Source organism: Rhea pennata, chromosome 1 (genome assembly GCF_028389875.1).
Source record: "Rhea pennata isolate bPtePen1 chromosome 1, bPtePen1.pri, whole genome shotgun sequence".
Taxonomy (NCBI): Eukaryota; Metazoa; Chordata; class Aves; order Rheiformes; family Rheidae; genus Rhea; species Rhea pennata.
The window spans coordinates 31,003,887-31,030,053 of record NC_084663.1 but is presented as its reverse complement, the minus strand read 5'-3'; positions in this window follow the sequence as shown (position 1 = coordinate 31,030,053).

Here is a 26,167-nt window from a genome sequence, read left to right as displayed (position 1 = left end):
CCTTGTGCTGCACTCCTTGTGTTACGTCTAGTGCTTTAGTAAACCTCAGTACTTCAAAAAGATTTATCTCCATTAAATGAACTTTTCTTTATTTTTTTATCTATTTATAAATATATGTATGTAAATATAAATTTTAGTCTCTTCATTTTTGATAGCCTTTTGTCCTTTTTCCTTTTAAAAACATGTAAGAGATTTTGCATGACTTTATAGGTCTTCTGAAGACATAGCAAAGATTTTTATGAGTTATTCTTTAAAACAAAGCAAATTATTTAAGCGGTTGTGAATAAATATTTGAATTTGAGTTATATTGCCTTAGAAGTGATGATGATTTTAGGCCCTCCTTGGAGTAGCTAGGAGGATTTCAAGTTTTCTTTGTGAATTAAAGAATTTATCAATTTTCTCCTCCCTGAAGCAATAGTTGATCTTTACTGCATAACCTGCCTAGCACCTTGGAACCACAGGAAAATTCAATTGATCTTGGGAGAGAAAAAAAATCGCTCTCCTTTATTCTAATTCCTCCCAACACTCACTTTAATTTTCACCCAAGGGCAAACCATTTTTATTTAATTCCACTTGTCTTTTCTAATAAATGGGCACATTAACAATGTCCACTAATAGAGATGATAATTTTTCCATTTTAATCTTAAAAGTTTCTTGCCAATTCATGATTCAGTCAGAGATACATTTAGATAGACCATGCAGTAATTTCTGTGGAAGCCAGGTAGTTTCCTTTTACCTCAAGGTAATAAACATTTTGTATTCTATTATCAGGGATACACGGCAAAGCACAAACACTGTAGAAGTCAAGGTGAAACACACATTTTTAATGTCATTCTTCCTCATAAGTGTAGTTATAAGTTATAATATTATTGCAAATAGCTTTCAGAACTCTTCAGTACTAACAATTCTTGATTCTTCTTCCTGGCTCTAAGTGGCAATGGAATCATATTAGTACATATAAGGCCTCATAAGTGGAAGCAAGTCTTATGTTTACTTCACCTCTTTCTGTTCACGCTTGTTTCTGAGTGACATCCCAGCGCCAGCCAACCAAGCCTCTGTTGGCCAGACAAAGCCGCAGCATGGGTGTGTTCTTAGTCCTTCGTGGTGGTGATTTTAGGAGAATACTCTGAATGATCTGACAGCTGCCATCCTGGACATCTTTTTAGCTGACAAAGAAAATGACTTCTGGGAGGTTTCAGTGTTATGGCAACTTTGGCTGTTGTAAGGTAGAGATTCTGTGCCCAGAAGATCAGCTCAGATCTGCATCACCGCTGGGAAATGAGACAGCTAGCAATGAGTTGGAAGCAGAGGATCAGCATCAAGGCACCATGACTTGCCAGATGAAATTTCAGGACCCCTTGCCTGTATACTAGAGAATGTCTAATGCCTTCTGGAATGTCTCGACTCTAACTGATCAGTGCTAGCAAGTTTGGGATGGATAGAGTTGTAACTGAGGTTTACAAGACTGCCCACCAAACCCTCACTTTTGGCTAGTACAAGCGGGAGATGCTGAAAAGTGCATCTGGACCTTCAGACTCTGTAGCTTCTGTAGTGTAGGGGCTCTCATGGGGACAGGCTCCAGCTGGATGTTTGGCTGTGGGAGAGCAACATCTGTGCAGCAAACTGCACAAGAACGTTGCCAATGCCTTCCAGACCATAGGTGCTTGTTGAAGAGGGGACATGCTGAACATCCAGGGACAGCCTGAGGGTGCGCAAGGAAATTTGCAGACTAGGTAAACACGATGACATGTTGATGACTTTTGCAGTGAGCCAAATCACATGTGATGTGATAAGAAGTGATAGATTCCCAATAACTGCCCGTGTCATCAATCTAATCCTCTCCTTACATTCAGTCACACACATCACCACTTTTGGGCAAGCATGATTACTCCAGCAATGTATTGCCTTGTCCTCTATGCTTTTTCTGACCTTTTCTGTACCATGTAACTCTGCCTGCTGTCTCAGCAGCCTCCAGGGTAACTCACAGGTCTTGGTCTTGAAGCTTAACTAGGGAAAAATATAGCTAACAAGCACTATGCAGTTTGGGAGAAGGTGAAAAGAGAGGAAAAGGGACTTGTTTGATCTCTGCTTTGCTGGAGGGAAGGGACAGAAGCATAATATTGTCTGCATCAGCAGCTACTGTGTCTCAGGCATAACCTTTCCTTGCTGGTCACTTTGTCTGACATCTGTAGCCGGGGTAAGAGATTGCATGAACTGGACACACACAGCTTATAGGCACAAAACAATTATTAATTGTTTAATACATGCAAAAGATAGCGAGGATTAATGAGCTACTAGGATTAATGCAGGCAAGGGTGTGCCTCTGCTGCTTCCTGGAAAAGAGCACTGAAATTGCTGAGTTGATGTACTTTTCCATGTTGCAGTTTCACCTCCTGGCTGTCTCACTACTCTTTCTCAGAGCTTAGCAATCTGTCCAGCAGTCTGAGCTATGCTTATGCAAGTGGGACATATCAGGGCTCTAGGCTTAGGCTCGTTGGGTCACAGACAACTATACCCTAACAGGGGGGTATTTGACTTAATAGGGCCAGGGAAGTAGAGCTAGGTGATTTGCAGAGTGCAAAGGTACCAAGGTATCCTCTTGTCACAGAAAAATTCCCTATTCCCTTCCCCAGTAAGACAAGAGCTTCTGTCCCATTTGTCTCCATCTCCCCACTCCCTACTCCAACCCCTCTTTCTTTTCACCTTTAGGTAAAGGCCAAAAATCCAAGTGAGAACATCAATTGCAGCTAAACAGAAATGGGCTAAGTAAAAATGCTCAAACAACAGAACTTCCTTCCCTGAGAGGATGTATATGACCCGTAACACAAAAAGGGTGGCAGCTATAGCAGGAAAACAGGGAAGGGTGAGTGCTAATATGACAAAAATCTCCCTCCTCCATGTGTTCCCTCGTGTGACAGCAATGCCACTGAGGACTGGCAGTGACAAAAGTTGCCAGCTTCCCCTAACTAGCGGGGATGGATGTCTGCCCATGGTTCTTCACACAATCCATTTATTTACTCTTTGTTCATTGGTTAGCAATTCAATGTTACATTCACTGTATACAGCATCTTTTACATATGCTGGATACTGGAGCTTTGTTCTCTTTGTTAGCCCTAAAATTGAATTTCTCCAGCTCTGAATGCTGTCTTCCTTTAATGAGCAGTAATAAACCACTTATGATTTTTATTTATAGCCCTGGGACCTCTGTTATCTTTCTGTGCCTGCATTTTTAAGGCTACTATCATCCTTTTTGCCTGTATTTCTAGGGTCTATTTTTACAATCCCCTCTTTTTCTTCTATAGATTTCAAGCTGTGGTTTTCTCGTAACATAAATAAATCACGCATCCTTGTCTGAAGGCCATTAATACTTCACGTTCCAAATACAGTGATGATCTAGAAGATACTCATGCGTATGGACATGGAATTTCCTGTATTATTCTGGAAAATCCTTACTACTATTATTAAAAAAACCCTCAGGTTTAGCTCAGTTGGTTAGAGCACGGTGCTGATAATGCCAAGGTCGTGAGTTCAATCCCCATCCGGGGATGGGCCAGTTGTTTCCCTGATGAACAGAGCGATTGGACTAGATGATCTCCAGAGGCCCCTTCCAACCTTACTGATTCCATGATTTCCCAGTTATGACAATATTACTGGTACGCTACTAAAATTGCCTTGCAAGAATATCCTTCTGCTGCAGATAAAGTGGTGAAATGTTGAGTTTGTTAATTCTGATAAGAATCTGCATGATTTAGATGTCAACTAAGGTAATTTCTGAGTACTAGAAACAGAAGAACTTTAGGTACTTGAGAAACTTTCATTCTGGAATCAGATTAGGAAGTTAACTGAGGGAAAGGCTTTGAGGCTGAACCTTCTGCGTTTAAATGCTTCATCCCTGCTTAAGTCCCTTTTTGGATCTGATATCAAGAATACAGAAAAGCTATTGGTAGCCAAACACTGAATTGATCTCTCCCAATCTACATCCTTAATGAGTGCATTTTCCTTCCTCATTAAAAGTACAGGAATATACAAATCTGAGCACAAGCTCTCCAAATAGAAAGATAAGAAATATCAGATAGCATCTTCCCACCTTCTTTAAGTTTGTTAGTTAGATATATACAATGCTACAAAAGGGTGTGTGTTTTTTTAGCTCACCATAGGCCATGTTCTAGATGTGGACAGGAGAAGCTGTGAGCCTGTAGTGGCTGCTTAGACAATGGCTCTGCAAAAGCAAAGGTTCCTGTATCACTCCTGAGGCACTGCTGAACCTTCTGCCGTCAAGATTTCCCAGATCCTGATGAGCTCTGAAAATAGCAGAGGCTGTGATTAAGCATCACAGTGTATCAGACAGACAATATAGCAGTGATCAATGGCATCTTGCTGCCACAAGCACCACTGCCTTTGGAGACAGCTTAGTCCATGCTGATTACCAGCACTTATCTGGTGATGCAGTTCTTGCTGATTTTCTGAAGTCATCTCCGACTAAGAAATACACATCTGCCTAGTGAAAAAAAAAAGTAAATGATGGCAGGATGGAAAGTCACTTTGTCATTACCAGTGCCTATCCATGGAAAACTTACACATACACCTTTACTGAGCATTTTTTCCACTTTATGGAATGCTAGGAGTCCAAATTCTTCTTCACTGCATGACTTACATGCTTCCTCAGTTGCGCATCTATTTTTACTGACCCTTGCTCTGTATTTAGAGGATTCTGGTGGGGAAAAAAGTGAACAACAGTGAATTATGTTATCAGAAGTTAAGGTAAATGTATAATTTCTGCAGGTATGCTCCACAACTTTGGAGGAAAAGATTGTGCAAAAGGCTTGCCAGATTATGAATGTGCAGATGCAGAAGGCAGCACTGAATTCCTTTGTTTTCTATCAATAAGGCATATCCCTGTAACAGAATGTCTGCCTTAAAAAACATGTGATATAATCGGCAATCTCTCAAAATGTCAAACACTCCAGGCAAAGACAGACAAGATAGGATTAGAGACAGACAGCAAAATATCACCTACTTATAAGGCTATTCCAAATCTCCCTTCTACTCATGATCACTTCAAGAATTGTAGGACATGTTCTTAAGCCTGCCAGTGCTTCTGTTTCAGGGAATTAATAAAGATGAGATAAATCATTCATATCCCAGTCTGTTTTGTAATGGAGAATAAATACAACTAGAATTAAAATCACTGACCCATTCTTTGTGATAGTAGTGATTCACAATAGCAAAACGATTCATTAAATTTCAAGAAGTTTCTATTTTTCTCATATGGTAAAAAAATAAATGCTAGACTATAACATAAGAATCACATTTTCTGCGTTAGTAGACAATAGGTTCACAATTATTTCTTTTCCGTAGGCATGAAAGGATATTTCAAAAACCATTTTGCAATTTTCATGACCTATGCTTCTCAATTATCTGAATATACTTCAGATGTTATCCTATTTTTTCCTGTAACTTTTATGACTAATTTATAGTCTCTACCTAATCATAAGATTGTTCTAATAGAAAATGTATCAGACCCTTACACTTAGCCAGGCAAATATTCTTCCTACATTTATGTGGGATAAGATTGACTTTTGGTATGTCTTTTGGAGCTTTTGGCTCTAGCATTGCCTTGCTTATATACTTAAATATACTTTTATTATAATAGATAAATATATAGGTAGACAGAGAGCATATAGAGCTTTTTGTTGCAGAAGGAACAAAACCAAGCGATTTAACCTGAATATAAAAATGTTTGCAAGGTTTGAATTAAAATATTCAACACTTAATAGAATACATGGGAAATGGTTCAGTCATTTTTTTGTACACATTCTCTAATACAATTCAACAAGACCTGAATGAATAAAAAGCAGAAATGTCTCTAATGAAAAAGTCAGAAAGAATCAAATATGTAAAGATGTATATTAGAGAGATTTTTATAACGGCAGTCTATTCAATGTTGAAGTGGTAACCAGCAGAATAAATCCCTTAAAAATACAGGTAGAGTCTTCCTAAGTTACACTACTACCTAGTTCCTAATTTGGAGATTTGTATATGAATGATACAGAACAGCAAAAGATAGGAAAATCCTGTAACAATTCTTGCTCTTACTGGAAAGAAAGGCCAGATATTGGGAAGCTGAGTTCTGCTTCATTGCATGCAGAGGCTAAGAGATAACGGGACACATGCCCTTTGTGTGAAATCATACATTTTCTTAGCAGTAACTCTGTTTTCAGTTTTTCTCTATACTTTAGTCTTCAGAACATTCTCAAAGTTCATCACACATCTTAAGCAGTATCTTTAAATGTTTAAAGCAATGGATCCATTTACCCCAATAGAGAATTTGGCTTCTGTATTCAGCAGTTCAACCTGTTGAGATTATGTAGTTTATACAGAAATGAATTAATTTATAAATTAGTTTGAATAGAGTTTATATGAAAAAGACTGGAAGCTATAAGGCTCATTTGGGGGTCACATTCACATCTGGACTCTCTCCAGTGCATTAGAGCTTAGTCCTGTACTTTTAATATTCTCTTTTTCTGATTTTCTGCTGTCCATCAGCTTAGCTGTAATGACGACAACAAATGGAGGCTTTCCACTCCGTTTACTCTTTTCTGGGAACCTATTAAAATTTCTGTGCTGAGACTCTGATACTTTCAGGATAAGGACAACTTCAAGGAAAGATACAGCTTATTCCCCAAGGTACCATCCTTCTCTGACTAGGCTGACTTCCGTATGGAAATTCAAGCACTGACCTGAAGAGGCTCCTTAGCCTTAATTGGTACTTTATGGCAGTATCATCCCCTGTTTGGAGGAATATCTTCTGGTTTGGTAGGGGAGACTGTACCTTACATAGTTCTCCCCCTGCAAAGAACATATATGGTGTGTGTGTTAACTATGTGCTGCTGGACGTTTGCCAGCTGCTAGGGTGAGGAGGGTGACATCAAACCAGGAGTTTGTGGAGTTGCCATGAGTAAACAGAAACTAGAATCTCTTACTTTGTAATGATTTGCACATACAGAAATTGAAATTTGGAAATCTATTCTGAATACTTCTCTCAGCTGTCTAATTACTTAGACATTACAGTAACATACTGTAGCAGCATTTCATAGGACAATTGTATATTAATAGTTATCCAAACATAATATAGTTCCGTACAACTGAGCTGAGAAGGACCATGTCCGGAGGCTTTAAAGACATCTTATTTCTTTATGCAATCACAGATAAAAGAGTCTACTCCACAAAAGTGATGTACAGAAATAAAATCCTGCTGTTGCTAGGCTTTCTAGCAGTTGCTAGGAGATGGATAGCAATGGTTTGTGATTTAGGAAAAATAAGTAACCCGTTAGGGGAATCAAGATTGATTTTCAAACTCTACTATCAAGTTTGTTGTCCAGATACAGTATGAACTAACTTCCCAAATGATATATGTATATGCATATACAATGATCATATTTAAAAACTTACATTTCTTTGAGCTTTTGAGGCTTCTGAAATTTAAAAACTTTTACTTTTTTGTGGGTAGGCTTTTAGGAATAGCAGAATCAGTAACAGCAGGAGGACCTAGAAGCATTAGAAAAAGGTTATTTGACATTTCAGTTCAAGTGAACCAGAAAGATTTTTTACATCAGGTTGTATTTCTTTTCTCTTTGGCACATCCTTTCCCTTTCATTTTCTTTTCATTCCCATGAGTTTTTCATTTTCTCCTCCATATGAAACATTAGACCACCACACTAAATAAAAGAAATGAAATATTTAAGGGATATTGAACACTGAGGTCTCACTGCGGATCAGAAAAAAAAACATTTGTCATAACTCTGTCAGTAATTGTAATACATCTAAGCTTAATGTCTTTGAAACTCATACTACTATTTGTATGATGGCTGAGACTAGCAGCACCATACTGGGTTCTAAATTAAATGTGTAGGATTAATGATTTGCTCAAGACTTGGTGGGAGTTTTCTATTACTCTGACTGGATTTTCAGTTTATCTAAATGTGATTCTGCCTTCACAGGGAAAAACATTAAATTAGTCAAAAGGTCTTCTGAGGTCCACTTTGAACTACAATGATTTAATTCCATTAACATATTGGATTTCTATGATTTTCAGACATTTCTTTAAATCCCACTTATTCCAATGAACATCAGATCTGGCTATTTGTTCGTAGTGCAATTGACCAAAGAACTTTGAACATCAGTTACTTGTTTTCCCTTTTTCCCCCCCAATTGGTTTAATGCTTTAATTACAGGTTTTGAGAATATTGAAATAGAAACTTTTTGTTGTTGTAGAATAAATTGAAAAAGATTAAATGTGAATACTAAGTTCATTAATTCTGTACATCCAGAAACAGAGATAACTAAGTGGTCCTAAGAGTGACGTGTAGAGTGCCTAGGCTATCTGAAAGTGTCTGGCAAGCGGCTCTGTGCATGTACACATATTTTATGTTCATGGGTAGGGATAAGAAAAACTAGAGAAAATCATGTGAGCTTGTATAGGTAATTTTAGCCCAATTTGATCAGCTTACAGATAAATTTTAATGTATTTCATAAAGGTTGCATATTTGTACACCTGAGCCTGTCCAAAATTCTCTCTCTTGTTACTCTGAACAGAAATACATAGTTTGGGGTCTTCTATCCATTGCTCTTCTTTATGAGCAGCTCTGATTTTCTGGCTGAAGACTTGGCACTTTTCCAGCTGAATGAAGAGGAACCCCATACGCTTCTGTGGTATCTGAATATTGGATGATTGGCTTTTTGAAAAGAAATCTGTGTTCATAGAGGTACTCATAACTCAAGACTGGGATGTTGGAAGTTTGTCATACCCTGCATTCACTTCTAATGCCAGACAATCTTTAAGATGACAGGAAACTTAAATTTATTATATTGAATTTAATAGTACTAATACTCAATTAGAGAATTGAGCTTGGCTTCAAGGCAATATTTGTACACCTTTCAGTTATTAGACTCCAAAGCCTAGGCAACCCTCAGGATAATCATGTGTCTCCCAGAGCTGGGATCCAATTTTCATCACAAGATTCTTCCCTAGATGCTGCTTTTTTTGAAAAGGAACTAGATATGAATGCAAAATCCTTCCTTCCATTCCCTTTCACACTAGTGTTTCTACTGACTGTAACTGTACTCCTGGGAACCCTACTCTGGTCTGGTTTAATCTCCAGATATCACCTGGGTCTCCTTTCTCACAGACCACTTCTGTCATTTTCACAGTTGCTGTTGTATAAGGAAATCTTCGTAGTGCAGCCTCACAGTACCAAACCCTGAAAAGCTCACAAAACAGATTGATTGTCCAAAAGTCCATTCATTCAGCACAAATATGTTTTCTTCTGGCAGCCAGTACCTGAGGGAGGCTTACACCACCTGGAATTTGTGGGTGTAGTTTCTGGAACACCTTAGTAGGACTAATCCTTAATCAAAATATTAGTGAGAATAAAGAATGCAGCTCATTACAAGAGTACTTGTCTCTACTTTTGACAGAGACAAGACATCATGGCATGCATACTATTTCTGGAAACGAAGTATTTAAATTAGAGGAACTCTAAACATGATTTTCTGGATTTGCACAGACTCTTCAGCTCCATGTTCTATCTTTATTTTGTCACAATCATTCTTTAGTCTGCTTTTTTGACATACTTGCAGGCTACAGAATCCTTGAAATACTAAGGACACTATAAATATATATAAAAGATAATATAAATTACATTCATGAAAATAAATTACAGTTATGATTGTGATGATAACAGTGTATAAATAGTTCCTCTGGAGAATGAAGTGACAGACTAGAAAGATCTCTTTTTTTCCCCTAAATGATCCATCAGTATAATTTATTGAAACTAGTTAACCTCAATGAGATTTTTGCTGAATTAAAAATCACAGGATTTTTAATGGGTAAGTAGAGGCTTTTGAGGTTTTATTTGAATATATTTGACCCTGAATCATTTTAAGGATTCTAGAGCATAAGTAAGATTTATTACATCTATAAAATAACTTTAAAATCCATCACATTCCTTTTCTTCAAGACTTTTATTTTTGACACTGAATGCAATGAAATTATAGCTCCACAATCTGATTTCCAGCACTTGTTGATTTACTTTGTTGTTTCTGTGCTTTTGATTCTTATGTACAACAATGGTTGCTTATTATTAATTATTTTTGGTTGAGCACTGGAACAGATTGCCCACGGAGGCTGTGCAATCTGCATCCCTGGAGATACTCACACCTGACTGGCCATGGCCTTTGGTGACCTGCCCTAGCTGACCCTGCTTGAGCTGACGGGTTGGACCAGGTGATTCCAGAGGCGTCTTCCAACCCTAAAAATTCAGTGGTTCTCTCTCCTTTTTTTATAATAGTATCAGACATATAGATTACAAAATGAAACTCTAAAATTCAGAGCTGAAGCGTAAAGTTTCAATAAGGTTAAATATCTACCAGTTAGGAAATCCATAATAGTTTTCTACAAAGTAAAAATGGTAATTCTCTAATTTACAATTTTAGACTGTTTTAAAGGGGCAAAGATTTTCATTAATTTATATATTATGCAATCCTGCTGACAAAACTACCCAGATTAATTCTTCAGTTACCCTTGTGGAAACTACAAGCTATATCAAGGCTGAATTCTTTACAATAAATAAGAAAATCATTTTACAAACATCATAGACTGGGCAAAATTTTGTTCTGGATCACTGCTCTGATATGAAATATCAATACTCATTGTTGCGATTTGTGTTTATATGCTAATGGGTATTCCCCATATGCTAATCGTAATAAAATCTCTTTTATCACGATCTTCAAACATTAGTTTGGCTCCATGAAGTGAATGAGCTACACTGACTTACCCTCTGGAGGTATGGCAACATAAAGTTAAAGGCCTCTGTCTTGCATTACCAATCGCTTGAGGTATCCAGTCATATTGTTGATCTGAAACATGATATATGGCTGCTGTGTTTTGCATTGGACTGTGTGTTTATAAAAGGATCATTCAGACTTTCCTCATCTACCAAGGTGGTAGATGTACACATTTACACTTTCATGTGCAGGAGCAATCAAACATAATAAGATTGAGGTTATTTATACTTCAATAAAAACCTTCAGAAGATGGTTGATAGTTGCTTTGCCCTCCTAGCCAAAGATATTACAATAAAGAATGAAATTTTTCTCCATTGCCATTACAAGGAAATTGTAAAACTTGCCAAATTTGAAGAATACATCTATGGGACATTATTCAGTGTAACACTTAATACTAACATGTAATGAACCACATTTGCATTTTTTTTATTAGCTACCATTTTTTATATTTCTTAAGGGATATCTTAATTATTCTAGGAGGATAATGTCCAACTTCTACATAAACTCCAATGTGGGTTCATATTAGCGTATTTTTTAAAGAACTTTGCATTTCTACACATATTTTTGGAATTGTGCCCAGCCAGTTTCACTGGTCTGGTAGTTTTAAGGGAAGCTGGAAGACTTTAAATGCCTGTGTATTTCCTAATGTGGTCATTAGAAATCATATTAGAACTAAAACCTGAAACCAAGTATAAGCAAGATGTAGTAGCTCAGGATACACATCAGTTCACTTAGTCTTTTTTTTTTTTTCCATATATTGCATAAAGATGCGTTTTTCAGGGCAGTTATAAGACCTAACCAAGCATCATTTGACTCTTCCTTTTCCTGTACTCTCCCTCCAAGCCTCTCATCTTGCCTTTCAAGCGGAGGAGGTAAGGACTAATAAAGAGGTTCTTGCTGAATCCTGAAGAAGTGATGATCAGCTCTGACCCCATCTATCTGCTCATTCTGGTGTTTAGGCACTTATTCTGCAAACATTCAATCTGTTCTGCTTTTTCTTTTTTCTTTTTCTTCTCTTATACCTTTTTTTGGGGGGGGGGGAGGGAATGGACTGATTAAATGAGCATCCTCATGGCTCATAGAGCCCATAAAAACTTTTAGTTTCCTCATCCTGTAGTCAGTCATGTGATGGCTTCCTCCTTATAGCTATTTTATACAATATGTTATAATGTACACGCAAAGTGGAACTCTCTCTAACATACGTTATCAGTGAGATAAAAAAAAAGGCTGAAGAAAAGAAAAGAGGAAAAGGAAAGGAAGAGAAATAGAGATGATAGGAAAGAGTCCTGCGTTGTCCCTAACTTGAGGACAACGTAGAGTATAACTGATGAAAAATAACCGTAGAAAATAAGATTTAAGTGTAATGATGTTCGCAAATCACACAAATCCTCCTAGATAAGCTCAGGAAGTGTGGGTTAGATGAGCGGACAGTGAGGTGGATTGAGAACAGACTGAAAGGCAGAGCTCAGAGGGTCGTCATCAGTGGTGTGGAGTCTAGGCGGAGGCCTGTGGCTAGTGGTGTCCCGAATGGTACTGGGTCCCATCCTGTTCAACTTCTTCATCAGTGACCTGGATGAGGGGACAGAGTGCCTCCTCAGCAAGTTTGCCGATGATACCAAGCTGGGAGGAGTGGCTGACACACCTGAGGGCTGTGCTGCCATTCAGAGGGACCTGGACAGGCTGGAGAGCTGGGCGGAAAGGAACCTCCTGAGGTTCAACAAGGGCAAGTGCAGGGTCCTGCACCTAGGGAGGAATATCCCTAGGCACCAGGACAAGCTGGGGGCTGACCTGCTGGAGAGCAGCTCTGCAGAGAAGGACCTGGGAGTGCTGGTGGACGACAAGTTGACCACGAGCCAGCAATGTGCCCTTGTGGCCAAGAAATCCAATGGTCTCCTGGGGTGCAATTAGGAAGAGTGTTGCCAGCAGGTGGAGGGAGGTGATCCTGCCCCTCTACTCAGCTCTAGTGAGGCCTCATCTTGAGTCCTGTGTCCAGTTCTGGTCTCCCCAGGACAAGAGAGATATGGAGCTACTGGAGAGAGTCCAGCACAGGGCTACAAAGATGATCCGAGGGCTGGAGTACCTGCCCTATGAGGAACGGCTGCGAGAGCTGGGCCTCTTCAGCCTGGGGAAGAGAAGACTGAGGGGGGATCTTATCATTGTGTACAAGTACCTGAAGGGAGGGTGTCAAGGGGACGAGGACAAACTCTTTTCAGTTGTCTCGTGTGACAGGACAAGAGGCACTGGGCAGAAATTGAAGCACAGGAAGTTCCGCCTGAACGTGAGGAGGAATTTCTTCCCTATGAGAGTGACAGAGCACTGGCACAGGTTGCCCCGAGAGGCTGTGGAGTCTCCTTCTCTGGAGATGTTCATGGCCCACCTGGCTGCAACCCTGTCTACCATGCTCTAGGTGACCCTGCTGAGCGGGGAGGTTGGACTAGATGATCTCCAGAGGTCCCTTCCAACCTTACTGATTCTATGATTCTATAATTCTATGAAATTTGTTCAACACTCTCCCGATTACTTAGTCATTCCTTTTATGTAATCAGTGAAAAGGTTTAATTGGATTTATCAGTCACTTGGTGTTGACTTTACCTTCTTTTGTCCGCAGGGTATCACGAAACCTAGTGCCATCCGTTTTGAGACCCAGGGTTGGAGATTCGGGTTGTGATATACACTCATGTTTTTTCCTTGTCTGTGAGCAAGGTCTTCTGAAGCAGTCCCTCCTCTGTCCTTCCTAGGGTCCTGTCACGCTCTCCACCTCTGCATCCTGCTTTACATTGAATGTGGTATTCTGAGTGGTGAAGCTCCTTCTTTACTGCTTTTGTCTCCCTGCCTACGGGATCGTCTTATGCTGTCTGACCGATAGATGAATCTTTAAGAAAGGGTACTGCATTTCCTTTAGTTGCAAAGAAATAAAGCTCTTAGGACAGGTTGCCTTCATCCTCAGTGAGAGGAGGCTTCCTATCATGTGCAGTTTCTACTCTGCAATGAGAAGTAGAAAAAATGTTTCTAAAGTAAAGGGGAGCAAAAATGAGTGAGATAAGCACACATTCCATCAAATCTCAAAAATACCTGAGGGGATCACCGAGATACTCCGCTCCTCTGAAGACAACAGCAGATCTGCAGACTAATGCTGGGTTGTGTATTTGGATGATAAGATTAGGAATTTGTATTTCTCTTGAAGATATCCTAAAAATATGCTTTGAAGACTCCAGGATATTTCAGAAGTATAAAGTTTTGTGAATGACTTCAAAAGTCTGGGAACAGAAAGAGGCTTTCTAGAGTCCCAATGTGTATTTGGAATAGGATGGTTGTCTGTTTTCAGTTGTGGTTTATTCTTCTTTTTTCTCGGAATATACTGGAGTATATCTTTTCCCCAAAGAATAGTATCAAATATTATGTAAAGAGAAATGAAATAAGGCAATCTCTAGTATAGAGGAAAAAAATCACTAATCTTTTCCAACAGACAAGCCCTCAAAAGATTTTCCAGGAAAGGTGCTAAAGGTCCAGAGGTTAAAGTTCCAAAACCGTTCATCTAGACTCCAGCTTCATGTAAAGATCTTTTTAAGCTAATCTGAGATATAGGGTAAGTTTCACAGACCTAGGTAGGCATCTTTATGATGAATTGTAATCTAAAATGCCTATTTCACTTCATTCATATAGAGGGAATCTAGATAGCTCATTTAGACGTGGAAATTTGTTTTTGGTCAGATTAATCCAAAAGTGCTGTTCTGCTGTGGTGCTAAAGGGATATACCCCTTATCTCTACCTCTTATCCTTTTAAAAGGATACAGGATATATATGGTGCTTGCTCCATAGTCTCTTTTGCCAGGGAATGTTCCCAGAGGAGCGTGTTTTCCTCATCTCAGATGCTGAGAGTTAAACATTAAGTGGTGTTTCATTTTTCTGAAGAAATCCTCCTACGCCTAGCTACTAAACTGAATCTACGCTCACTCCTGTGCCTAGCTACAATGGTCTTTTACTGAGAGAGATCTTTATTCCAGAAAAGCTGTGCTACAGCTAAGTAATCAGGCTTTTCTTGCTGGAGCCCTGCAGTGTTGTGATATAAAATATCTACCTTCTCTCAGACTACTGGGTTCAATGATTATGATAATAAATGGACAGATATTTTCAATATGTTTTGAACTTAGTCATTGACTGATATTTTGTCTGCTGGTAGCCCCATTTTGACCAGAGGGAACTTAAGTTATATGGCAACTTAACTGTATGCCTAAAAAAATAACAGTTGTGCCATGATGCAGTGCTAGGTACTCTGAAATTGGCTTGTCTTAAATCTATGGGGGAAGGGGTAGGAACATGGAATCTTACTTGACATGAATAATTTCAAAACCAGATTACATTGATAGCAAGGAATAAACTAGTCATGATAGGAAGATAGCTCAGCTCACTGTTAAGTTAGCTTTACTGTATTATATGTTTAGTTTAATTCAGTAAAATGTGCCCTACATTTTGTAGAGGTATATTCTTCTGTACAGTAAAATCTGCTTTCTGCTGTTATTATTTGTAATTTATTTCTAATTGGTTTTGGAAAACAAGGAATGCCTATATAATAGGATTCCTCTCAGGTCTAGCAGATATGCCTTAGTCTCAGCACAAGGAGTATAGTGGGGATAAATAAGCATAGATAGAATTTCCTTGTCAAAGCTGACAGCTTAAAAAGATAAGCTGCTGCAATTAAAGAGAGAGTAGATAAGATTTTATATTACAGGGTGAATATCACAGCATGAGTTAAGATTTTCAAATTTGTACTCAAGGATGAAAAGATATAAAATGACATGCAACTAAGGGACCTGCTCACACCTGAGCATAATGGCTCATACTGCAATTGGAACTAGAGTAACTAGCACAAAAACACGACTATAACAAAAATGTCTGCTTTACTGGTATTCTATAATTTCATAGAACCACAGAATGGGTAAGGTTGGAAGGGACCTCCGGAGATCATCTAGTCCAACCTCCCCGCCCAGCAGGGTCACCTAGAGCATGGTATACACGGTTGCAGCCAGGCAGGCCTTGAAGATCTCCAGAGAAGGAGACTCCACAGCCTCTCAGGGCAACCTGTGCCAGTGCTCCGTCACTCTCACAGGGAAGAAATTCCTCCTCACGTTTGGGCAGAACTTCCTGTGCTTCAATCTCTGCCCAGTGCCTCTTGTCCTGTCACACGAGACAACTGAAAAGAGTTTGTCCTCGTCCCCTTGACACACAATACCCTTCAGGTACTTCTACACATTGATAAGATCCCCCCTCAGTCTTCTCTTCCCCAGGCTGAAGACGCCCAGCTCTCGCAGCCGTTCCTCATAGGGCAGGTGCTCCAGCCCTCGGATCATCTTTGTAGCCCTATGCTGGACTCTCTCCAGTAGCTCCATATCTCTCCTGTCCTGGGGAGACCAGAACTGGACACAGGACTCAAGATGAGGCCTCACTAGAGCTGAGTAGAGGGGCAGGATCACCTCCCTCCACCTGCTGGCAACACTCTTCCTAATGCACCCCAGCATACCAGTGGATTTCTTGGCCACAAGGGCACATTGCTGGCTCGTGGTCAACTTGTCGTCCACCAGCACTCCCAGGTCCTTCTCTGCAGAGTTGCTCTCCAGCATGTTAGCCCCCAGCTTGTCCTGGTGCCTAGGGTTATTCCTCCCTAGGTGCAGGACCCTGCACTTGCCCTTGTTGAACCTCAGGAGGTTCCTTTCCGCCCAGCTCTCCAGCCTGTCCAGGTCCCTCTGAAGGGCAGCACTCCTCCCAGCTTGGGATCATCAGCAAACTTGCTGAGGAGGCACTCTGTCCTCTCATCCAGGTCATTGATGAAGAAGTTGAGGAAATTTGTGTTATTTGTGAATGCTATTACACTTAGATCTTATTTTCTATTTTTTTTCACTAGTTATACTCTTGAATATATACTAATATATACATAGGGAGGGCAGGTTAGACTCTCATACTGACTTCTGTCTTGTCCTCTAAGGGCCAGTACTTCACTTTGGATCTGGGTAGCATGCAAATGCCTTTGCTTCCATTAGTTGGATAAGCAATTGCACTTGCTTGCTAACAGTAACCAACCAGAGTTTGAAACATCAAGAATGGATGTTGTGCTGCTGCCTAGTTTATTTCCGTGATGAATTAATATAGGTGTCTCTATGCACTGTTAGGGTTTGGTGGCCCCACAGCTGCATTACCAGGAGCTAATACAAAAAATTGGGTTCAGGTGTTTATTTAAAGAAATTATCAAGCTACTTGGGAGAAGACTGTCCTTAGAAACACACTACTCTTAATTTAACTCTTAACACCTAAATCATATGGATTAATTGCTAGATACTATAAGGTTTATACATGCCTAAACAGTTTTCCCTTACTTTGTTTTCAGGATATATCACTTTGCTGTCAAAAATGTGAGGGCAATCTCATTTCCTTTATATAGCATCGCACAGCAGTAATACAGCTAAAACACTTGTAGCAAGTTTATGTCTACTTTTGGGGACCTTATTCTGATACCTTTAGTGTTATAATGGCAATTTGTAGTACTTGAGCAATATTCAGCCTTGGCACTTTGGATATTTAATTTGATTTTCCACTTTTTGGCATGGGAAAATTTAGAATGAGTCCCTTGGTTCAGCTCCAAAAAGCATGCAGCAGAGGATCTGAACGCAAACATCTGTGTGAGCATGTGTTCAAATTGTCTCCCACAGTGTGACTGCGAACTGCTTTACATTACACAATGAAGGACACATCCTCTTCTTGTTGTGGGTGGATTGCACAGCCAGAAAATAACTAATAACAGTTCTATTTGAAGTTACTTATTCACAAAATCAGAGCATTTTGAACTGCTCTCACACCATTTTCAGTTGTCTTGGAAGAGCTCTTTTGCCCACAGTAGTAAGCCAACATACCTTTCTCTTATGGAAGATCTCCATAAAAATGAATAGTTGTGTAGCAGACGTAACTAAAAGATAACAAAACAAAAGCTAATACTGGTGAAGTTTATGTAAATAAGAGTGGGCAGAAACTGTAGCATTCAGAGGTAGGATAGTACTTTCCCAGTTTTGGGAGATGGTGGGTTATTTGACCAAATTTGAATTTTAATCTATTTACATTTCAAACTTTCTTGATAAAATTGCTACAGCTCTGGACTGTCTAAGTGAGCTAGAAAGTAGAAGAGAAAATTCAAAGTCTCAGTTCTGAAGAGAAATATATTCAGAGTTTACTGACACACTAATAGTAAACAACTCCGTAAATTGGGAGTATGGGGAAAGAGTTCTAGGGAAAGATTCCTCTGCATCTAGGCAAATAATAGTAGGAGAAAAATTCATCACTCCAACTACAGGTAACCAAGAAGTGAGATTCCTTGGGGGGTACCAGAGGCCTTGTGATTCACTGATTGCTGCCTGGGGCTTCATGTCCCTAGGTCAATTCATCAGCCTCTGTCAGTGGCAGATGTGCTTTTAGGATCCTGCAGAGACTGGATTGCAGCTGTGAATCCTTTGGCCTTGAGAAAATTCTGAGGGCAGCAGAGAACATGGCATAAACCTTGTGAGTGACAGATAACAGCTGTTTTGGGAACCTGTTATGAACCTCTACCAGATCAGACTGAAATATCTCCAGTGTAGCCATGCAGAGCATGTGACTAGTTACCTCTAACTGGTTGAAAACATTTTCTTTTTTTCTTTTTCTTTCAGCCTGAGAAAGAAGTATGTGATGTAAAGCACACAGACTGGGAAGAAGGCAGGAAGGAAAAGCTAGTAAGCAGACACTGAATTCAGAGATGATGGATTTCCAAGATTTAGAGAAGACTGCCTGCCAAGCAGAGATGCTGAAGAAGACGATTACTAATCCATTAACATGAAAGAGTTTCAGTTATGGAACATTTTTTTAATGGAGATTCTCAGATGTTATTTGAGGAAAATGAATAGTTTTCATTTTTATCCCTTCTTTTGCATTTTCTTGCTTTATGAAGAGTTTGATGCAATGGTATCTATGGCAGAAACACAGCTGGTACAGTATCAGAATAATAGAATGTCTTTTCTGTCTTTGTAACTTTAAATACCAAAATGTTATTATTTTATTAAAAACAATGACCTAACAATTCATTCAATAAGGATATCATAAATATATGGAATAGCACATAATAGGCAGACAGACTTTCCGTAATCTCTGAATTAAACATAATAAAACTTAGTATTATCAAGCATTATCCAACTTAGTGTATTCAAAGTATGTACTGCAGATAGTAGGTATTAAAAATGTTGATTGTTCTACCACAGCAGAAGCTAATTAGTTTCAGAAATAAATGCTCCTTTCCCCCCTTGAGAAAATTCCTTATTAGAGTTTAAAATAGTAGTGGACCATAGACAATTCAGAGTCTATTTTAAGTAACAATTTCCATGCAAAATACAGCTAAAGCCTATTTAGCTATGCATTTCTATGCATCTATCACCAACATATCTAACTGCAGCCAGTGCCCAACATTTCACACTCATCGATTAGTAGAATTTAAAATAAACTTGTTCTAAACACATTAGTGGAATTATTTTATGCTTGGACATAAAAATTGTTGGAATATTTGTTCAATGGTTTTCAAAACATCTCAAATACTGTAATAAGTTATATGTTCTTGATGTATAAGTGAAATTTAATTTCTTTGAAGGCAATTAAAAACTCCTCTATTCAGATTATGCTGTTTGCATGTGCTAATTGTGCGTAGATGTGCTCCTGAGTTCTAAGGGAGTCTTCAGTTTTCTTGAATATTCCTAAAAAAACATGAAAAGGGGATTCTTGTTTTGAAGGGAACCCAACTGATGATTGACAGAAGAAATGTTAAGATAGTTTCATCTGAAGCATGCTGTGACATTACTGAGAGCTGATGGTGCCAATTTCAGAAGTGTCTGTAAAATTCAGTGCTATTTTTATTTGAAGACTCCTGAATGCTAGCATGATTTGGCAGAGAAGATATTTCAGGGGGCAAAACAGTGATTGGTAGGCCTTTAAAAAAAAACAAAAAACCTCCTACTGTACCAAAAAAGTCCAATGCTGTTTTGGATTTATAGGTGCTCAAAGGAGATCCTGAGGTGTTTTGAGTTCTGTATTTTGTTTTTGGTTTTGCTTTTGTTTAGAAAAATCGGTAACTGGAAATACCCTGGCATTTTCTGGTTTTAGTCCTATGTGAACTAGAGGACAAAGAGAGGCGTCTGAGTCTTTCAAGTAACCAGAGCGTCTTCTTTTCTTACTGTTTCATATGTGTGAATTTAGAGCTGAGTTTCCAGATTGACAGCCATGCTGTTGCCAGCTCTGTATGTATGATCTGGGAGCAGAGAACTGCCATCTTCAGGGCTGTCAATTTAGCATTTGAACAGAAACAGGACACATGTTATTTAAAGGACTGTACTGTGCATAAATCTTGAATATACTTTAATGTTATGGAGTCTAAGGGGCCAACTATCAATCATTTTAGAAGTTCTCACTCAATGAGATGGAGTTGGAGTCACGGTTTCACAAGTTCTCTTCTGTTGCTATGTGTCTGGGTGGGGAGAAGTGCCAAGGGTAGATATCCTGAGTTGCAGATGTCCATGAACAAATGATTTTTCTTACAAATATCCTTTATACTTATTTTCAATAATTATTTTTACAAATGTGTAATATTCTGTCCAATTAAGATAACAAAAATGATAGCAAATCAGCTCTCATCATCAAAGCAAACCTGATCTGTACCACTATAATTCTTCCTTAACTGGCAAAACTATAATTTATCCCAATCCAAAATGAAGCTTTATGCATATCATTCCATTGTAATTCATATATTTTTTTTTTTTTGTTGTTGTCAGGGGAAATATCAGTCCAGAATTTACAGCTCTTCTTAAATCCCAGCGCCAGAGTGGTGTGTTTCTATCATTTGAAGGCGACTCAACGTGCACTAAGGTAGTCTCAGTGCAAATTGCAACTGATTATTTAGAACTGTCACAGCCACGTACAGACATCTTTTTGAAAGCGTTGCACATATTGCTCATCAAACCCATCAAGCAAATGAAAGCCATTGTGCTTTTATTTTCTGCTTGATGTTTTAACATGTACCTCATTACCTAAAATGTCCATTAAAGACACTTCCTTTATTGCTTTATAATAACACAGTTGCAGCCAATATGTTAAAATAATATTGGAGATACAAATTAAAACCAGAACAAGGACATTTCTAGTGTAGGTTGTCACTTCAAGTGAGTGGAATGACAGTTTAAACTTGAATTTCCCTGCTTTTGTCAGTTCTCGTTAGACCCTTAACATTAAATTAATGTACTGTGAAGTCTTTTTTTTTTTTTTTTTTAATACTTTTATTGCTTGAATAAAATATAACTATAATGGAAACCACAATAACTGAAATGAATAGAAAAATGAATATATTTTTGTAGTGACTTTGGTTCTTAAAAAGGAGCAACTAAATACTAGATTTAATGCCCGTCGCTAAAGGTAATGGAACAAATATCCTAACTGCTATGTCGTTCACAGCAAACACACAAGTCTTTCAAGCAAAACAGCTTTGAAATCTCTACTAGTCCTTGCTTCTTTGTTAGCAGATTTTTCTTAAACAGAAGCAAACAATAATGTCATGTGTCGCAGACAGTTTTGGAGAACATAACATGGAGTTTAAACTACATGTTAGTGCAGTAAGCATTGTGGTAACACTTACTGTCAGCCCAAGCTTGGTGCCTTATTTAACCAGAGATTTTAAAGAAAAAAAATATGTTAATAAATTTATAGTTGAGTTGCAGCCCCTATAATATTAGTGGGAGGTGCTAGTTCACTTTACCTTTGTGCTGCCTCACATTACCATTACCTACCTACTCTTCATATTACATCTTATTTGAATGTGAAACATTTAGGAGACTTGTTGTAGAAATTGTTCATATTTATTGAGATGAAATTAGTATGAGACTTCAACATTTTACTGGTATGATTGGTTTTCTCATCAGTCAGAAAAAAACGTTTTTTCAAAGGCTGCACCTATTTCCTGCAATTTCTACATGTGTATTTAAAGAACTTATTGAACAATGTCAAAAATGTCAACCTTCTCCACAGTTGAGAATAATAAAGGTAAGATATTTTCTTTTTGTTATTCTGATCATGTCAGAAAACTAGCTCTGTTATTTCCTCTTTCTTTATCCCCTTCTACTCTACATGTGAGATCCTCTTCTCATTTTCAAAGCCCTGCACAAGCAGAGGGACAATCCCAATGACCATTCTTCTTACTTTGCATTCTTTCCTCTCCTAACTATTCTTTTTCTATATCCTCTTGATTATGAATTTTTTTTTCCATATTAACACATATGCTTGGAACAGCCTCCATATTCTTGTATGCCAAACAATCTATTTTTTGTCCTTTGATGTGACAAAATCATTTTTCCCCGCATTTTCTAGGTAGTAAATAACATCCCTGAAATTTAATCAGATACCAACTACTCAATAGATGAAAGCATTAAAGCATGTCATACACTGGTGGAATACAAATTTACCCACATCTTTTCAGCATTGCTGTAGAAGTTACGTTAAAAAAAAAAGTACAGCCAAATGATATGATAGTAAAATCATGCTGCATATAGAAGCAGTGACTTATGAGCAGGGTTACTTGTCTGTAAACACTTATTTGGGGATGGCAGAAGTGGAAAAATATGCAAAGAATCATACGTCAATATTTCCTGTTTAGATGGGATAAGAATTCATATCATAGATATTGTAAAATGTATTGTGGTAGCAAAGTTGGCTGATGAAGATTTGGCTTAATTGTGTCAAAAATTACAGTTAGGGGGAAACTGTTCTCTGAGAAAGGTGAAATAGCACAAATATAAGAAGTTGTTAGGGATATGTAGAATAATTTAAGATGATACATTGTATCTCTGGTCAGTTACAGCTAATAATTCTTTATATTAATATATAGGAGAAATAAAATTTATCCTTGTAAAGTAAGTACAAAATAAGATTAAATTATAATAATTAGACTAGATAAGAAACAAAATGATGAAGGTGATGACATTGCAACAATATCTTTTCTGATTGTTTTGTAATCCCAAGGAGAAAAGTAGTAGTGTTTATAGTTATTAAAAAAATCAAGCTAATTCATCATGTTTGATTCTAGGAAATCTATTACATAAACTATAAAAATTTGTGTAGACTTTCAACTTTTTAATATTTCATGTTAAGACCTTCCTTAAAAATGAATGCCTTATTATCACTAGTCATCTCAGGAGAGATACTTCCTAGGTCATTTTAAAAAAAGAGACCTGAATGCAAAAAGGCTGTATTTTGTGGGGGGAAAAAACCCCAATCACCAGCTGCTTCTAAAATATATTCCATACTTCAGGACAGCAGTATCATCTTTCTCAGGTATACGGAGAACAGCACATTTTCGGTGAATATGAAGTGTCAATATTCCACTAAATTCAGTAGAGTGACCTCTGGCATCAGCTGAAGAAATATATTCAGAAATTCTGATGTTGTTTGGGACTGTAAGAAATACAGAGGAACTGAGTCTAGATTCTATAATGTCATGTGGAGGGTACTTCACACAGTGAATTCAACATGTTCTTCTGGAGCTTGTCTTGCTTGTAACTGTGCTTACATTCTAAGAAAAGAATTATGTTGTAAATAAAACATACATTATATATATGTATACATATACTTATTTATGCATGACCTTCACAGGCCCTTCCAACCTGATTTATGGTAAATAATAAAATATATAAATAATATATATAACATATAATAATTTATATATAAATATAAATGTATGTTTAATATATAATTAAAATATAAATTAAACTATTTTAAAAGATAGGATTATGTCTTTAATTAAGCAGGTTAAAAATGGATCAAATAATCCATTTTATATTCATTCACTCATATTTTTAACCTTAGATCATGCATTTCAAAGCTGCTAATGACTGCAGCCCTAATTCTAGGGCTCAAGAACTGAGCCTTTACTTCCTCCAGATTGTCACTAATTGGCTGTAAATACCCTTCTTGTCATTTATTATTGTTTTATTTTGCATAAGCTGTCACATAAAATTTTTGAACAATATCTGACATGGTTTGAAACTATGCCCTCACTTCATTCAGGGTAAGTCTACATTGAGTCACGTCCATAGGTAAGTGATGGAGTTGCTAAAATTGGCGTTTCAGTGCTTCTACTATTAAAAAATGCTTTTTCTCATCCTCTGCAAAGGTATGGAGCCAATTTATGTACTTGAAACCTGGATCAGGATTAATGCTAACGAAGTCACAGGAGAAAGACAGTGTAAAAGTGGCTTAGTGTCTGACCACTAGTGTTTGTTAAATTACTATGATTATTTTTCTAAATTAGTCCCTTTGGAGTCTCGGGCAGAGTGCTAAAGCCTTTCCCAATGCTCTGCCGGAGGGTGCCTCCCTTAAGGCTCTGTGCGTGTTCCTGGTCTGCCCCAAGGAAGGCAGCTCCCACCCTTGGAAGCAGGCACGGGAAGATGCAGCAGACCATGCTTGGAGGGGAAGCGCCTGTTCGGCGGCGTAGGCTGGCCGCGCGGCAGGGTAATAACCCCCCAGCTGCCGAACAGCCTCGTAATTTCAGGAACAGCTTCAAGAAGTCATTGATATGTCTAATAAGTAAGTAGACTGGGGGACTTTGCATATTTTTTTCAATGAGGAGTAGGTCAATCTCAATTAACCATGCTGAGATTCAGTTTTGGATAGCTACATACTGTTTTTCACAAATTCCTCTTATCAGTTTTCATTATTGGGTGTAACGATACAGTATTCACCATGTTTCTTAAATTATTTGTCTACTGCTGCTATGCATGGCTAAAGACTTTCCCCTTTCTAGAACAGAGAGCTTACATTTCAGAAAGATTAAAGGGTCTAAGTAATGTATATAAATTATACAGAATTAAACAGGCCACTTTAAAGAATAGATTATTAGGGACTGATTTTTCAAGCTAAATGGCTTAGTAGATTTGGATAGTATTTAACATGAAAAACGGGCATGACAAACTTATTTTGATGTGATTTGAAGTGACTGAAATTCACAGAAAAGGCTATACAAAAACATGTCTGTGTGGAGCAGTGCTGTCAGGTATGGTATAGCAGTATGACCGGATTACATTCTGATGCTAAATCTAGATGACATTAAAGTTTATACTCTATTGAAGATTTTGATTTTTATAGCACATAGGACAGTGATGTTTGGTCTCCAGAGGGAAAAGGACAAATGCACATATTTTGATTGCTTCAGCAAAATTTCATACTTGACATCCATACAGCACAGATATCATGCCTGATCAACATCAAATGCTTGTTTCTGTTGCTATAAATCAATAGAAACTTTTCAATACATTCCACTGCACAGTGAAAGCAACCTGGTCGGAGGTTTTCTACCCTCTGGCTTTGCCAAATCAACGATTACTTCTTCTTTTTTACTTCTTCTTCTCTCCCCCCCATGATTGTACTTTGCAGCCTGTTTATGAAAAATAAGATTACTTATGGCTTCTGGAGAAATCATGTGCTTCATGCTTGCCAAAGTGTCTGAGATACTTCCTAACATGCTTTAAGAAGAAAACATCTGTATCTGTCAAAATAAGGAATTAATTTCTTGACAAGAAAACATAAACTTGCAAGAGAACAAAAACAAAACAGCAAAACAGAGTTCTACGAAATTCTTATCAGCAAGTATCTTCTGTAAGTGCTCCAGGATATAAACTTGGTTGCTATGTAAAAGAGGAGAGAGACTGGAGTCAGTTCTCCTCCTTGTTCTTTCTGCATTAACTGGCTTATCACGGAACACTTTCAAAGGCTACATGGATTCAAATATTTTAGTCCTTCTTTGCAGAGGATTTGGGGGCAGTGGGCTCAGTAAGAGGATAGCCATTTGCAATACCTTTCTGTTAGGAGACGTTCCCTTAAATACTATTTTTTTAACTTTCCCATGGGACTGCTGGAGTAGATATTACTGAACATTAAGAAAGGTACCAAATTTTTACCTCCCAGAAAGGAGGCTAAGTTACTGTAACCATTTGTGTTCTTAATGATGGCATTCTGTCATTTTACACTGCTTTTATCAAATATAATGTCAATGTATATGTATATGGAGTGTCAATTATATGTCAAATATACAGGCTGATTTTTCCTGCTTGGTTTATACTGCAGTACACAGATTTCTATGATGAATTAAAGAGAATATTTTACAGTTAACTGCAAGATCTTGTTTTTTAGAATATTCTAATACTGTCAGGTAATTATAGCATGTCTTCCTTAGCAGAAATGGGCACCACAGGAAATAAAACTGCACTACAGACTTAATCAA